This window comes from Varanus komodoensis, unplaced genomic scaffold, assembly GCF_004798865.1.
Source record: "Varanus komodoensis strain SLA01 unplaced genomic scaffold, ASM479886v1 scaffold25, whole genome shotgun sequence".
Classification (NCBI taxonomy): Eukaryota; Metazoa; Chordata; class Lepidosauria; order Squamata; family Varanidae; genus Varanus; species Varanus komodoensis.
In genome coordinates this window covers 10,538,042-10,553,392 of record NW_025335661.1, presented here as the reverse complement: position 1 = coordinate 10,553,392, position 15,351 = coordinate 10,538,042, and positions in this window count along the sequence as shown.

Genomic DNA, 15,351 nt, shown 5'->3' with positions numbered 1-15,351 from the left:
TTCAAAACAGAAATTGAAAGATTTAAATGCCTGGGAAAGTAAAAAGGTGTTGAAAGAGGACACTGTAAAGAGGACAATGGAGACATCAGAGGTCAGGAGATCCACAGTTGGGAGCTACAAGAGAAAAGGCCTTCTTTTCAGTTGTTAGCCACCTCACTTCCTTCATTAGGAATTCCTCACGATGCCAACTGAAGACAATTTTAGGGTCCAAGGGCGTGGTGTAGGAAGAGACAGTGCTTCTGGTAACTTGGCCCCAAGACACGAAGGGCTTGGAATGTCAACACCAGAGCCATACAGGTACAACTGGAGTTGTTCAGGGCCATACAGGTACAACTGAAGATGTAGTCCAGCAACATCTGGAGACTCACAAATGTTTTCCATTCCTTACTTAAAGGAAGCTAACATGGAAGTTTCATAACATTCCCAGTCTTCATTGAATAATTAAATATAGGGTGAAGACTAATGTAAATAACAAAGAATATCTAGGCACTTTAACACCCTTGTTTTGATACATGTGACTGTTGGGGCCTGCAGCTTCCTTCCTTCCTTCCTTCCTTCCAAACTATTTCAAAACATTTACAGATTTGTCTTTGAAAGGCCTGTAAACCAAATGAATTTCCTCCATTTTAGCACCCACTTCCAAATATTTGTCTGGTTATAGGTCCATGACTGTTGCACATTGGACAATTCAGTGCAAGCAGATGCTCCATCCATTGCTGGCCTGTTTGCTGCTGCCATCTCCCCCTCCCCCACTTCCTGCTGGAAAAGTCAGCACCTGCAATCCTGAAGGAGACCCTAGAAGTGACCTCACTTCCACCTCAGAGCTTCAGCTGTGGAATGCTCTATTTCATAGCAGCATGCTGAATTGACAGGTATGTAAGCAGGGTAATGCTCTTTCCTGCTCTCTGGAGTCTGCTGTTGCCACCAATTCTTCTTGCTGCTGAGAAATTAAGCTCCTACAGCCTATCTCAACCATCTGGAAGGTGTTCTGTTTCCTAACAAGAGGAGGAAGAGTAGAATCAGGAGGAGGAGGAGGGAGATGTAAAAGCAGAAGCCAAGCAGTATTGTAGCATTTTGCTGATATGCTGCAAATGCTCAACAACATTGCAGTGTTTTTAATCATTTATTTATATAGTGTCATGAGCACATCTCCCCCCCCCCTTTCCCCTTCCTGAAGATGAAGATGTACTTTATAAACTCATTCCTTTATTGGAGCTTGACAGGTATACAAGCAGCATAAATCAGAATAATTATTCTCCACAATAAGTGGGAGTAACTTCTGCCCATGTGAAGAGCTGAATCCAAACTGAGGTGATCCACTCTTAACCCCACTCTCAGTGTGGCTCATGCTGCTTGAGGGCTAGATGGAAGGAATGCCTGATGCTACTTAATTAATCCACTCAGGCTTTGTAGCCTTAGACTTCTGCGTGGCTGGGGAGATTGAGGTTCTGTTGGTGATTCATCTTCTGAGTCAGAGGATGGTGGCGTGAGTGTGGGCTCTGGTGCAGAAGACCTTGAACAAGGTGCTGACTCTTCTTCCCATGAAGTGGTCTGAGGTTTATCCTCATCACTGCATATTGAAAGGAAGCTCTGGCACATAAAAATGAGAAGATTGTCCACAGGGCTCCAACCAAAATTGGTCACTGCTAAACTCTGAGAATGAATTAAAATATTATCAAAGTGGCACTAAAGAAATCAAGCAGTCAAGGAGGATGATCATTAGCCAAGTGACAGCCCTACTTCGACTTGGCAAATGGCATCCTGATTTTCATCCATCAACTGTGGGAAATGTGGTGGTTGTCTAAGGCATAACAAACTGCTGTCGCAGATTACAAGTTGGCAGGATTATTCGTCAAACAAGCACTCAAGAGTATAAAAGGGGTCTAGATCTATTTCTAGCATGCTAGGTGTTCACACTGCTATGATTAAAACATGACCTTGGGTTTCTGACAGGAAGAATTTGCTGGAGAGTTTAGGTTCTGGTATTTGACTCTTCCTGTCTCTTATGGTTAGAGCAAATCCTTGTTTAGTCAATATGAAAATTAGGAGAGTAAGACAAATCCCTAGATTTTGGAATCTGGGTTAATCTTATTAAGCAACAGATTTAACACAGAGCTGCCTGTTCAATACTGTCATCTTTGGTTTAGTCCACCACAGAATTTGACATATCTGTACATTTCTAATTTTTCACAGTATGAATTTACCTTGTTTCAAAATGTGGCAGTAAATAATCCTTGCAGTACAAAACACAAAACTCTCAGTTACCTTAAAATATGCAGTGGCAGTTTTATTAGCACAAGTGAAAAGGGATAAAGTGCATTGTTATTTTGTTATGTGGATGTGGAATGAGCCTGACGGCAAACTATATTTGTATATCCCTTTCAATGAAGTATTTCATTCTATGATTGGAGTTACAATTATTAGATATGTAGACTCAGGCAGCTGCTGCATCTATTGGACCATTGGTCCATCTATTGCACTGAAAGGCAGCTGCTTTCCAAGGTTTCAAGCAGGATTCTTTCCCAGCCCTACCTGGAGAAGCCATGGCTTGAACCAGGGACCTTCTTCATGAATCTTACACTACTTCCATTTGGAAGAACTGAGATATTTCTATCTGGAAATGCTTGAAAAACCAAAGCAAGAGGTCACTGGATCGATTAGTAGACTAGCATCTTCTCACCACCACCATTTCCACCATTCATCAATGCATTTTAAAAATTTCAAAGCGAGGGTGTATACCAAGAATCTCTTAGCAGTGAAGACATTGCGTCAATAATGATTTTGACACTGGGCATTTTTAAAGAAGGCATGCTGTGACTCCATATGTAATTGGCCCAACTCAGACATAACGACAGACCGTGGCCTGTGTGTATTGGCATTCCTGACATCATCTTCCTACAGCAGGCCTCTCTGCTTCCCAGACTCTGCACTCCCATGTCAGAGATGCTTGGGGAAAATGAGGCATCAAGAAAACCACATTCCCTGTGAGATACAGCTGCCCATAGAAGCTTCAGTTTCTAGTGGAGCTAGATTTCTACAGCCTGAAAAAACTGCTGTTAGAATCTAGGATAATCTTACCAAACAAACAACTTACTGCAGAGCTACTTGTTCAATATTGTCCTCTTTGGTTTAGAACAGCACCAGATTTGAAACAGTCACCCAACTTTCATTTTTCTCACTATACATTTGCCTTGTCTCAAAATGTGACAGCAACTAACCCTTTCGGTACAAAGCACTATCCTCTTTTATCTCAAAAACACATTGGTCATTTTATTATTAAAAGTGAAAAAGATAAATTGTACTCTTATTATTTTTCTTTATGTGGACATTAGCTTGATAGAGATCTGCATTTGTGTATCCCTTTGAAGCTGAGTCTGCATGCATTTGTTAAACCGCCTATATGTGGTGTTTCATGCTGGTTTAGCCTCAAGTCTTTTCAAGGCTTGAGCTGAACTGTTGCCAACTTATTTATTTATTTATTAAACCATTTCTATGCCGCCCCATTCGCCGAAGCCTCGGGGCGGCTCACAACATACAATTAAAATACAAAAAATAACTTAGACTGAATGGCTTCTACTGGCCTGGTGTGAGAACTTTCCACATATGTCCCTCCTATCCTGAAGGCTTCAAAATATTATCCCTGCCCCCCTCCCAAAAAAAAAAAAAAAAACCTGGCTAGAGAGGATTACCTCTAAAGAAAATATTTGTCTAGCTAGTGATCAGCTAAGGGAGTTCATCTCACATTTGTGAAAGTGTTGTGTGTATAAAGCTTGAGAGGCTAATGCAGGCCTTTATCTTCCATTTGGTTCCATCTTTGCATTTCAAGTTGTTTTTAGATTTCTGATTCTTGAGCCCTGTCCTAGTGGGAGTCCTAGTGGAAGACATTTATTTATTACATTGCATTTATATCCCACCTTTTTGTGCTTGCAAGGATCCCAAGGTAGTTTACATAACTCTTCTCATTTTCCTTTTATCCTCATGATCCTTATCCTCCAGTCAGGTAAGTTAGACTGAGCTTGAGTGACTGGTCCAAAGTCACCCAGTGGGCATCATGGCTGAGTAGGGACCAGTACCCAGATCTCCTAGCCCCAGTCCAACACTCTAACCACTACACCATACTGACTAGGCATTTCTTTCTGATTTTTGCTGAAGTAGTGTTTCCAAAGGTGACTCTTCTTTTTGTTTACCTTTTCTTCTTGTTCCCCTCTCCTTTATTGTAAATAGATTTAGCACCAATTTCAGTTTGTGTGTGCTTCCTTCAAAATATATCTTAGCATTCAATCCAGATTACCCTTCCCCTTTTAATGTTTCAGGCTTAGGTCCAAATTAGAGAGTGCTGACTTGGGCCCTTATTGCTGAAGCTGAAGGAGTGTTTTGCAAAGTCTAAGAGTCCCCTGGAGTCAGGCTGAGGTAGACGTAATGAGTAAGCAGCTTACTTTGCTATTGTTGGTCCCTGCTGTGCTGCTGAGAGCTGCCACCCCTTTCCTCCCTTTCAGCTTGGAAAGGTTACCCACAGAAATTGGGACATGCACACGTATCCAGCTTGATTTGAATCAGTTTCCAGCTGCACACACAGCCTTTAGGTTCCTACTCAAGCAATATCAGATTCCAGTAGTACTATCAGTTTCAGAAACATTCATAATTGTCACTGAAGTGAAGTAAAATCAGAAAACAACAGTAATTTGATAATTTGCACAGTAGCATTTTAAATAAATTCCTCAACAGCCTTTCTAATTATGAAGAGATTAGAAAAGAATGCATTAACTTAATGCCATAAAATGTGACTACTCTCTCAAAAAACCAGAAATCGAGCAAATGAGGGCATTTGCAGTAATCTAAATGAAAAACAAGAATACTTGCAGGCCTACAGTGCTGATTTTTAAAAGATCTTAACTATGTGACTCTATTCTAATCCCAAACTTCTGGGTTCTTAGACCAGATAATTCAATTAGTAGAACTTGTTCAAAATCCTAAACTACCAAAGGTCACCAACAAATAGCATCTATGTTGTTGTTGTTGTTGTTGTTGTTGTTGTTGTTGTTGTTGTTGTTAGAACATGTCTATGCCGCCCCTTGCCGAAGCCTCATGAGAAGCTGTGGATACTTCTAAAAGAAATGGTTGTGCCCCAGCACTTGTTAGTCCTGATGTGTAACCTGTATTGCAGAGAAGAAGCTATTGTTAAGATAGAATATAGAGAAACTAAATGGTTTCTTATAGGCAAAAGCACCAGACAAGGCTGTATTTTATCTCTGTTATTTGTTCAAATCCCCATATTTGTGCAGAATATGTAATAAGGAAAGCTGGATTTGGATCAGGAAAAACGAATGAAAATTGCTGAAAGATACACCAGTTATTTAAAATAGGCAGTGTGAGAAATGGCTCTAAAACTCACACTATAATTTGAAAATGAGAAGAACAATACGAAATACAAGCAGCACTGTTTTTATTTTACCTTTTGCAAAAGCGGTGTCCTATCTCAGTAAGCACACACTTGGGCAATTTCAAACAGCTGTATTGATCCCTGTCTTGGATGGATAGATTCAAGTGTTAACTCCCTCCCACTGTTACGCATTGGTTGAGAGCTCCAGGGTTCACAACCTTCCTGTTCCACCTATTACCTCCATGTTGCCCTTCCCCTTTCATGCATTGCAAATGCATTTAAATTAAGCATTTTATTACTGGAAGTGTGTTAGGTAATATTCATATCCTCACTGTGCAAACTCTGTTTGTTTAACCTTTTCACCTTACCACTTAAGCATAGACAATATATTTTTATTTATTTATTAGGATATTTTTATCCCATCCCTTATGGTTCATCTCTGGATGGCTTACAATATAAAACACCTAATAAATGCATTAATATGCCTCAAGCCTTGTGGTTTCTTATCATAGACTGTCCTGTTACTCATCAATTTTGTGACATCTGTTTTTCCCTTCTGCTTCTCTTTTCTGGGACCTCTGTTGGTTTTATGTTGAGACCACACTTTTCCTTCTGCTCTCATACAGATAAAATGATGTCGCCAGCAGAAAGCAGCAATGGATTGCAACCAACTCCTGGTGAAAGTGAAAGAAGACAGTCCAACAGCAGGACTGCAGCTGACCCTGAAGATAATAAAAGACATGCCTAAAGAAGAATCACACAACTTCGAGGTCTTCATGAAGAAAGTGACATTGAGAAAGATATTGCATACCTGGACTCAATCAGCATCTCAGCCAAGAAATTAGAAGGCTGAGGCTTGGAAGGATGTCAGTGGATAAACTAGAAAAGATAATTGAATGTGAGGACATTTCACTGGAGAACAAGGCCAAGATCACACAAGGCCAAATGGTACACTGTTGTATTTCTGATAACTATGCATGGGTGTGAAAGCTGGACAGTGAAGAAAGCTGATAGGAAGAAAACGGATGTATTCAAAACACAGTGCTGGAGGAAAGCATTGTGAATACCCTGGACTGACAGAAAGATACACAAGTGGGTCCTAGATCAAATTAAGTCAGAGCTTGCCCCAAAAGCAAAAATGGCAAAGCTGAAGCTATCTTATTTCTAGCATATTATAAGAAAGCAAGAACCACTGAAGATGAGAACAATGCTAGGGGAAGTTGAAAGCTGAAAAAGAAGATGAAGACCAAATATGAAATGGACTAATTCCATAAAGGAAGCCACAGCCTTGAGTTTACAGGAGCTGAGCAGGGCTGTCAAGGGCAGAACATTTTTCAAGGTGCTGGTTATCACCTACACAGCCCTTAACGGCTTGGGGCCTGGATACCTTCTGTAACGCGCTTTACGTGGGGCTTCCCCTGAAGACAGTCCGAACATTTCAATTGGTTCAAAATAGAGCTGCCAGGCTGCTGACGGGGACTGGGCGTTATGTTCACATGACTCTAGTCCTCTGTCAGCTTCACTGTCTTCCCATTGAAGTCCGGGCCCAATTCAAGGTGTTGGTGATGACCTATAAAGCCCTAAACGGCTTGGGTCCTGGTTACCTGAAGGAGTGCTTATATCCATATATGCCCGCCCTGAGATCTGCGGGAGAGGCCCTTCTCCGGGAACCCTCCATGAAGGAAATTAGGAGGGTGAGTACTCGGAGAAGGGCTTTCTCTGCAGTGGCGCCCAATCTATGGAATGTGTCTCCCAGAGAGGTCCACCTGGCGCCGTCGTTATTTGTTTTTCGGCGCCAGACGAAGACCTTTTTATTTAAACATCATTTTAACTGTTAATAGTATTTATTTATTTTATTCTTTGGACAGGGCGACTTATTTTATATTGTTAATTTATATTATTTTAATTGATTTATGTTGTGAGCCTCCCCAAGGCTTCGGCAAATGGGGCAGCATAGAAATTTTCTAAATAATAAATAAATAAAAATATTTTGAGGGGAATTAATGACAGTGTCTTTTACTGTAATAATTCTTTTTTATTTAAACATTCACCATATTCTCTGATCACACCTCATATATATCCTTGAACTTAACTGATTTCAGGAGATGTAATTGCTGTTTAAGTTTACCGAAATGGGTATTGTTTAGGGTCTGGGAATGGATTAGTTCACTTTCCATTATTTCTAATGGGGAAAATTGCTTCAGACTTCAAACGGTTCAGAGTTCAAATGGCTTCCTGAAACAAATTAAATTCAAAGTACGAGGCACCACTGTATTTGTCAAGAGAAGCTAGAGAAACATAGTTACACTATCATCAACAACAACAACCTGCCAGGCTCCTGCCCTTTTCATAGTTATGACAAGCAGAAGTTGAAGCTTTTCCCATCCTCAATGTATTCTCCCATAGAAGCTTGCCCAGACTGTAAGATTTCCCGGGGAGGCCCTTCTCTCGTTCCCACCACCTTCATAGGTATGCTCAGTAGGAATGTGGAGGAGGGCCTTCTCCATGGCTGCTCCAAGGCTGTGGAGCATCTGTCCTAGGAAGGCCAGGTTGGAGGCTTCCCTGTTAGGTTTCCAAAAGCAGGAAAAATGCCCTTATGTACCATCTGGCATTTGGTAATAGCCTATGGATTAGCACTGGATTCATTTTACTCTTTTTATTGTTTATAGTTGTTGTAATCATCTGATTTTAATATCTAATTGATTTAAGCTTATTTAAAACTTCTGTATATTTTTGGAATGCTTTATTTATTTGTATGATTTTAAATGTTGTCAGGTGGCTGGAGACCCAATCACTGAGAATAGATAAGATATAAATAAATGTGATGATGATGATAATGATGATGATGATGATATGCAATGACAGAAGAAGAGTTGTTTGATGATTGCCAATCACTTCATCCCATCGTGCAATCATTAAAGCAAAGGTGCAGGAACTATGCCAAAAAACCCAAAACAAATACTGGCAGCTTCGATGAAATTCCAGGAAGAGCAAGCCTTCTTATTAAAGGAACTATTGTCAGCTTTCATCTGGTAGACTTTTGTATCTGTCTAACAAAATAAAAAATGTCAGTATGACATTTCAGACACAAACTAAACAATACTTTGAAACAGCAAAGGGGCTATAGATTGTCATAATGATTTGAGTTCTCTTCTCAAGATCCAGAGCTAGATCTGTGATCAACAGATAATGACTTGCTTATCAGAGAGTTCTCACCCACAATTTATCCATTTTTCACATTTATCTATTTGTCCTACCTTTTCTCTGGGAGCTCAGGGCAACACACAATAGGGTTCTACTTTTGTTTATCCCAAAAACTGCTCTGTGCAATTGGTTAAGCCAATAGATAGGGCTTTGTCAAGAACACCCTCTGAGCTTCATGGATGATCAATCCTTTTAACACGGGCTTCCCACATTAAAAACAACAGCAACACTCTAACTTGTGATGCCATACTAGCTCTCTATTTTAAAAGCTCAAATATATTTTGTATACTGCCTGCATGTCTCTTTCCAAAGTCCAGCTGAGCTGTTAGACATCAAAATATTCCACAAATGCTTAATGTTATATGAGTTTTGCACAATTTATTATGTTTTATGAGTTGCTGTAAACCACCCAGAAAGCTTTGGCTATTAGATGATACAGAAATAAAATAAATAATAATAATAAAATATGTTATAACTTCACTGGAAGAAACCATCAGTAACAGAATATTGATAAACACAGCAGGGAGCTACTAGTAGATCTGTGGGTGATTTAATATATCTGTAAGATTTTGATTTTTGATACGTGAAGAATTTTTCAACAAGTTAAAAAAACCCTTCTGGCATGGCTGACTTTTCCTAATCAATTATCTTGCTGACTCAGTGTGTAAAATAAGAGTATTATTCATTTGCATTTGCTGCAGTCATTGTGTAGTTCCTCTGGTTGATCTGAGAGTTTTATGTATCCTTCCAGAACTCAGATGTAGATTTGCACTTTTACATGTAAGTTATCCAAGTGCAGGAAGAAATTGGCTCTTTCTAAGCTACTATTTGTATCTGACTCCCACCGCCACCCTCTGAATCATTATTGTGCATCTGGCCATCTGGTTTGTGTTCAAAAAAGACAAGGTGAAAGAAGGATGTGAATATGAAAGACCACACACAGGAGCTAGACAGTGTAGTGGCAGCAGGAAGTCGGATCAGGGACAAGAGCAAGGATTGGCCAGGGAACCAAGGAGTTGGGTGCCCGGGCATCCTCTATTTGAAGAGCTGTCAGAAGGTGCCTAATCCAACTGTTTTGTTTTGTTTTGTTTTGTGCCATGCTGTGCCTTGCCTTGCCTTGCCTCGCCTCACTTCGCTTAGTTTTGTTTCGCTTCATTTTTGAGAGAGTGCAGGGATCTTGAATTTTCCCACAGATTTTCCCAGCTATGTTAGTGGTACTGTATTTTTACTAACTTATATGCAATAATTTGCAATTACATATTGTTCTTGCATGTCAGCAAGTCATCTCTGAGTTGCGGCAACCCTACAAATGAGTGCCCTCCTATGAATGAATGCCTTCCAAAATATTCTTTCCTTGACATCACTGCTCAGCTCTTGTAAACTCAAGGCTGTGGCTTCCTTTACGGAATCAATCCATCTCTTCTTCAGCCTTTGGAATCAATCCATCTCTTCTTCAGCCTTCTACTTCTGCCTTCAACTTTCCCTACCATGGTTGTATTCTCCAGGGAGTCTTGCCTTCTCATGTAATATGCAAATTGCTATCCTCTTTTGTCCTATTGGTGGTGATGCATTTCCTCTTTGTATTTATTTAGTTATTGGTGGTATGCAAGTGGTCATGCTACCACAAAGCTGCGGTCTTCTCAATATGAGGGGTTTAACCCATTGGTTTACTGAGGCTGCTTCTATTTTCATTGTGGCAGGGAAAAATGTATCCTTTATACAGGTTTTTTTCCCTAGGGCTTATGTTTCTCTGCTTTTCAGCAATAAGATCGCTCTGTGGTATAGCTCCAGTATAGCAGATTTAGAGCAATACAGGAGGCTTTTGTTTCTATTAACAGCAGACTTTCCTTGCTCTAAAAACAAAAACAAAACAAAAAATCTGCAAAAAGGGCTGGGAGACATGGAAAATACCCTTGTGGAAAAGCCTGCAAATTTCCATGATTGAGTGCAGAGTAAATGCTTCATGTAGAGAGGCCCTGAGTGGAAAAACAATCCAAAGGGACAGTGGTTAAAGGGAAAGAGGTGAAGAATGAATGACGCTGCAGATCAGGAAACAGTGTGAAGGAGAGCAATGCAAAAGAGGCATAAGGAAACAGAGAAATGAGAAAACCTTCATGCGGGACTTCAAGTGTGAGAGTCTATAAAGAAGCAAGCCTATATTGAAGGAAGGAAAAATACCAGCCAAATATCAGACCTGGATTTCAGGCACTGACTTACCATAGAAGCAAAATTAATCACACTGTATTAAATGTATAAGATTTGCATTGCATCACACTCAGGTTTTAATTAGTCATCTGGAATAGCAATTTAATTTGAACGCATCCTCCAACATGAAGTTAATTGCATATTTGATAAAATATGGATGGGAAAGAACCCAGGGCATGAAGTTTCTTTCAAGCAATAGCCTAAGGAATTAAAGCTTTCAAATATTAATGGATGATGAAACTGGTTTCCAGCATCTCTGGGCTTGCTTGGGTCTTGCAAAGTACAGATAAATATGCACTAACAGAGACAAGAACCAAATTTAAATGTCTTCAGTTATTACTAAAAGAAAACATGAAGCAATATCATTGTCGTCAATCATTATTTCTGGAGTGCCAACCAGAAATGCTCAGCTTTTGGCAGGCACCAAAGTAAATAAATGAGACAGGTTTCTCCTTCATATACAAAGGATCCAGATAAAGCAGGGTTTTAAAAGATAATGCCAGTTCTTTGAAGTAGGCCTCCAAACTCCCTTGGTAACCTCTAGAATTGTTTGATTACATGAGGCATGTGCTCTTTCAAGGTAGTGGCAGTCAGATGTCTGGAACTGTTGTAATTGTCAGACAGCCTTCAGAAGTTAACTCACGTTCAGTGCATTGCAGTAGCTATTGGAATCTAAACAGTTTTCCCTAATTCTCTCATTTGCATAATTACAAGAGGCAATCCTTTAAGACAGATGATTTGCAAATGAAATGCTCAAATAAGGGGAGCGTTGCAATAGAAATTGTAGAACATTTCCAAATATTAAAGCTCTGGAAAGCTTTACTGTGTGAGTCCGTGTGTGTGTTTGTGTGTGTTTGCTGGGTGGCAGTAGGAGCATTGTGCTTTTGTCAATAATTTTCTTGAAGAGCAGCTTATTCAAGATCCTATGATGACAATTTAGAAAACATGTGTATTTTAAAAAGAACTAAACAAAGATAAAATAATATGTGGCAAGGAGAATATCTGTGCCTGGTGTATTTGATTTAATACATGATGAGAAAGAATGACACTCACGTTCTTTGTTTTCAGTTTCTAAGCTAGGTCTAAATATGCTGAAACAATGGACTGTCTCTGAGCAGTATCCAGTGGTGCCAGTCCCCATTCTCTAATAGCACTAGCCGAATCTTTCCACTGGGCAAGCATTTGCACAGTACAATTGGGCTACTGGATGCACAGCCATGTTCTGCAAATATAGCTTTTGTTAGAGTCTCCTTTTGCTGGTAGTTACTAGTGCAACATCCCTTGTGCTAGTAGAGTGACATGCAGGTGGGTACTGCCCTCGTAAAGGTTCTTTTTTCCATGCACAAGGAAAAAGCAAGCACAAAACAGTCCATCCATGTCAGGTATAGAGGCCAGCTTGCCCAAGACAGTCATCTGTTTGAAGGTCTGTCAGAGGATAGTTCTCTATTTGAAATTGTTCTCTAGTTGAGGATCTGGGTGGTCCATGACAAAATGAAATATAAAGAACCATAGGAAATAGCAAGAAGGGTGAGCTACCTTGGCCTTCAAGTTGTCCATCAACAGTTGGCCTTGATCAAGCTGTTCAACATGCTGAGCAAACACATAGTAATCCCAGCAATGATGAAATGTATTGTATTTCTAATTATTCTCCTTAAATTCTCATCGATAAATAAAAATTAGCACATGCTGTTGTTGTGCAACCCTATGTCCTCCTGTGTCCTCTTTTCTTACAACTGGCCACCTTACTATATTCTTATGACTGGAATGGGCTGCCTGGAATGAGCTACCACTGCCTTCTACAATACTTACTAGTGGTACTGTGACAAAATATGGACATATGGCAAATACTGCAAATGACAGTCTGCCACCAGAATCTCTCTATGCATATCCAATGACACAAGCATGAATAAAGAGAGAGTAAGAGAACTGAGGAGCTATGTTGTGGGGACAGAAGAATAATCTGAAATATCCTAGTGCTTAGACTGAGACTATTTTTTGGCATAAAGAGCCAAAGCAGTCAGTACTTTAAATCTGCATCTTGCAGCTATATCCTTTTTATTACTTCTTTTACTCTAGAATAGACATAGAGGCTCCTTCATGGATCACTGCCTTGTTGTGGCGAAGGGGCTTGCATAGCTATGCGTTGCAGGGCCACCCAAGACGGACAGTCATAGCAGAGAGCTCTGACAAAACGTGATCCACTGGAGAAGGAAATGGCAACCCACTCCAGTATCTTTGCCTTGAAAACCTCATGGACAGTACCAAAAGGCAAAAAGATAAGACACCGTAAGATGAGCCCCTCAGGTCGGAAGGTGTCCAATATGCTACTGGGGAAGAGCGGAGGGCTAGTTCTAGTAGCTCCAGAAAGAATGAAGTGACTGGGTCAAAGCCGAAAGTACACTCAGTTGCAGATGTATCTGGTGGTGAAAGGAAAGTCTGATGCTGCAAAGATCTATAGTCCATAGGAACCTGGAATGTAAGATCCATGAATCAAGGCAAGCTGGATGTGGTCAAACAAGAGACGACAAGACTGAACATCGGCATCTTAGGAATCAGTGAATCTCTCAGACGAAATGGAGTAGCCTTCATAGTCAATAAAAGAGTAGGAAAAGCAGTACTGGGATACAACCTTCAAAATGACAGAATAATCTCAGTTCAAATCCAAGGAAAACCATTCAACATCACAATAGTCCAAGTCTATGCCCCAACCACTGGTGCTGAAGAGGCTGAAGTTGACTAGTTCTATGAAGGCCTACAACACCTTCTAGAATTAACACCAAAAAATGATGTTCTTATCATCATTTTATTATTTATTTTTTATTAAAATTTATTTTTATTTTTAGTATTTATTAAATTTATTAATAAATTTATTATTTATTATTTATTAAAACATTTTTATGGGGGATTGGAATGCTAAAGTAGGATGCCAACAGATAATTGGAATAACAGGCAGGTTTGGCCTTGGAGTACAAAATGAAGCAGGGCACAGGCTGGTAGAATTTTGTCAAGAGAATACGCTGGTCATAGCAAACACTCTTTTCCAACAACCCAAGAGATGACTCTACACATGGACATCACCAGACAGTCAACATAGAAATCAGATTGACTATGTGCTCTGCAGCCAAAGATGGAGAAGCTCTATACTGTCAGTAAAAGCTAGACCAGGAGCCGACTATGGCTCAGATCATGAGCTTCACGTTGCAAAATTTAGGCTTAAATTGAAGAAGTAGGGAAAAGCATTAGGCTACTCAGGTATGACCTAAATCATATCCCTGATGAATATACAATAGAGGTGACAAATAGATTTAAGGAATTAGATCTGAGAGACAGAGTGCCTGAAAAACTATGGACGGAGGTTCACAACATTGTACAAGAGGTAGCAACTAAAGCCATCCCAAAGAAAAAGAAATGCAAGAAAGCAAAATGGCTGTCTGAGGAAGCTTTACAAATAGCTGAGGAAAGAAGGAAAGTGAAAGGCAAGGGAGAAAGAGAAAGATACAAACAATTGAATGCAGAATTCCAGAGAATAGCTAGAAGAGATAAGAATGCCTTCTTAAATGAACAGTGCAAAGGAACAGAAGCAAACAACAGAATCTTTGTGAGCCGCCCCGAGGCTTTGTTGCGATGGGGGCGGCATAGAAATGTTTTAAATAAATAAATAAATAAATAAATAGGGAGGACCAAAGATCTCTTCAAGAAAATTGGAGATATGAAGGGAACATTTCAAGAAAAGATGGGCATGGTAAAGGACCAAAATGGCAGGGACCTAACAGAGGCAGAAGAGATTAATAAGCGGTGGCAAGATTACACAGAAGAACTATACAAGAAAGAGCTTAACGTCCCTGATAACCACGATGGGGTGCTCACTGACCTCAAGCCAGACATCCTGGAATGTGAAGTCAAATGAGCCTTAGGAAGTCTGAGCAACAACAAAGCTAGTGGAGGAGACAGTATTCCAGCTGAGCTATTCACAATCTTAAAAGACGATGCGGTAAAAGTGCTACACTCAATATTCCAGCAAATTTGGAAAAGGTCAGTTTACATTCCGATCCCAAAGAAGGACAATGCCAAAGAATGTTCAAACTACCGCACCATTGCACTCATTTCACATGCCAGCAAAATGATGCTCAAAATCCTACAAGCTAGGCTCCAGCAGTATGTGGACCAAGAACTACCAGAAGTACAGCCAGGACTTTGAAGAGGGAGAGGAACTAGAGATCAAATTGTCAACATACGCTGGATCATGGAGAAAGCTAGGGAGTTCCAGAAAAACATCTACTTCTGCTTCATTGACTATGCTAAAGCCTTTGATTGTGTGGATCACAACAAACTATGGCAAGTTCTTAAAGAGATGGGAGTACCAGACCATCTTATTTCTCTCTTGAGAAATCTATATGCAGGTCAAGAAGCAACAGTGAGAACTGGACACGGAACCACTGATTGGTTCAAAATTGAGAAAGGAGTTCGGCAAGGCTAACTCTAATACTGTCTCCCTGCCTATTTAACTTATATGGAGAGCACATCATGAGAAAGGTGGGGCTAAATGAATCACCAGTTGGAAT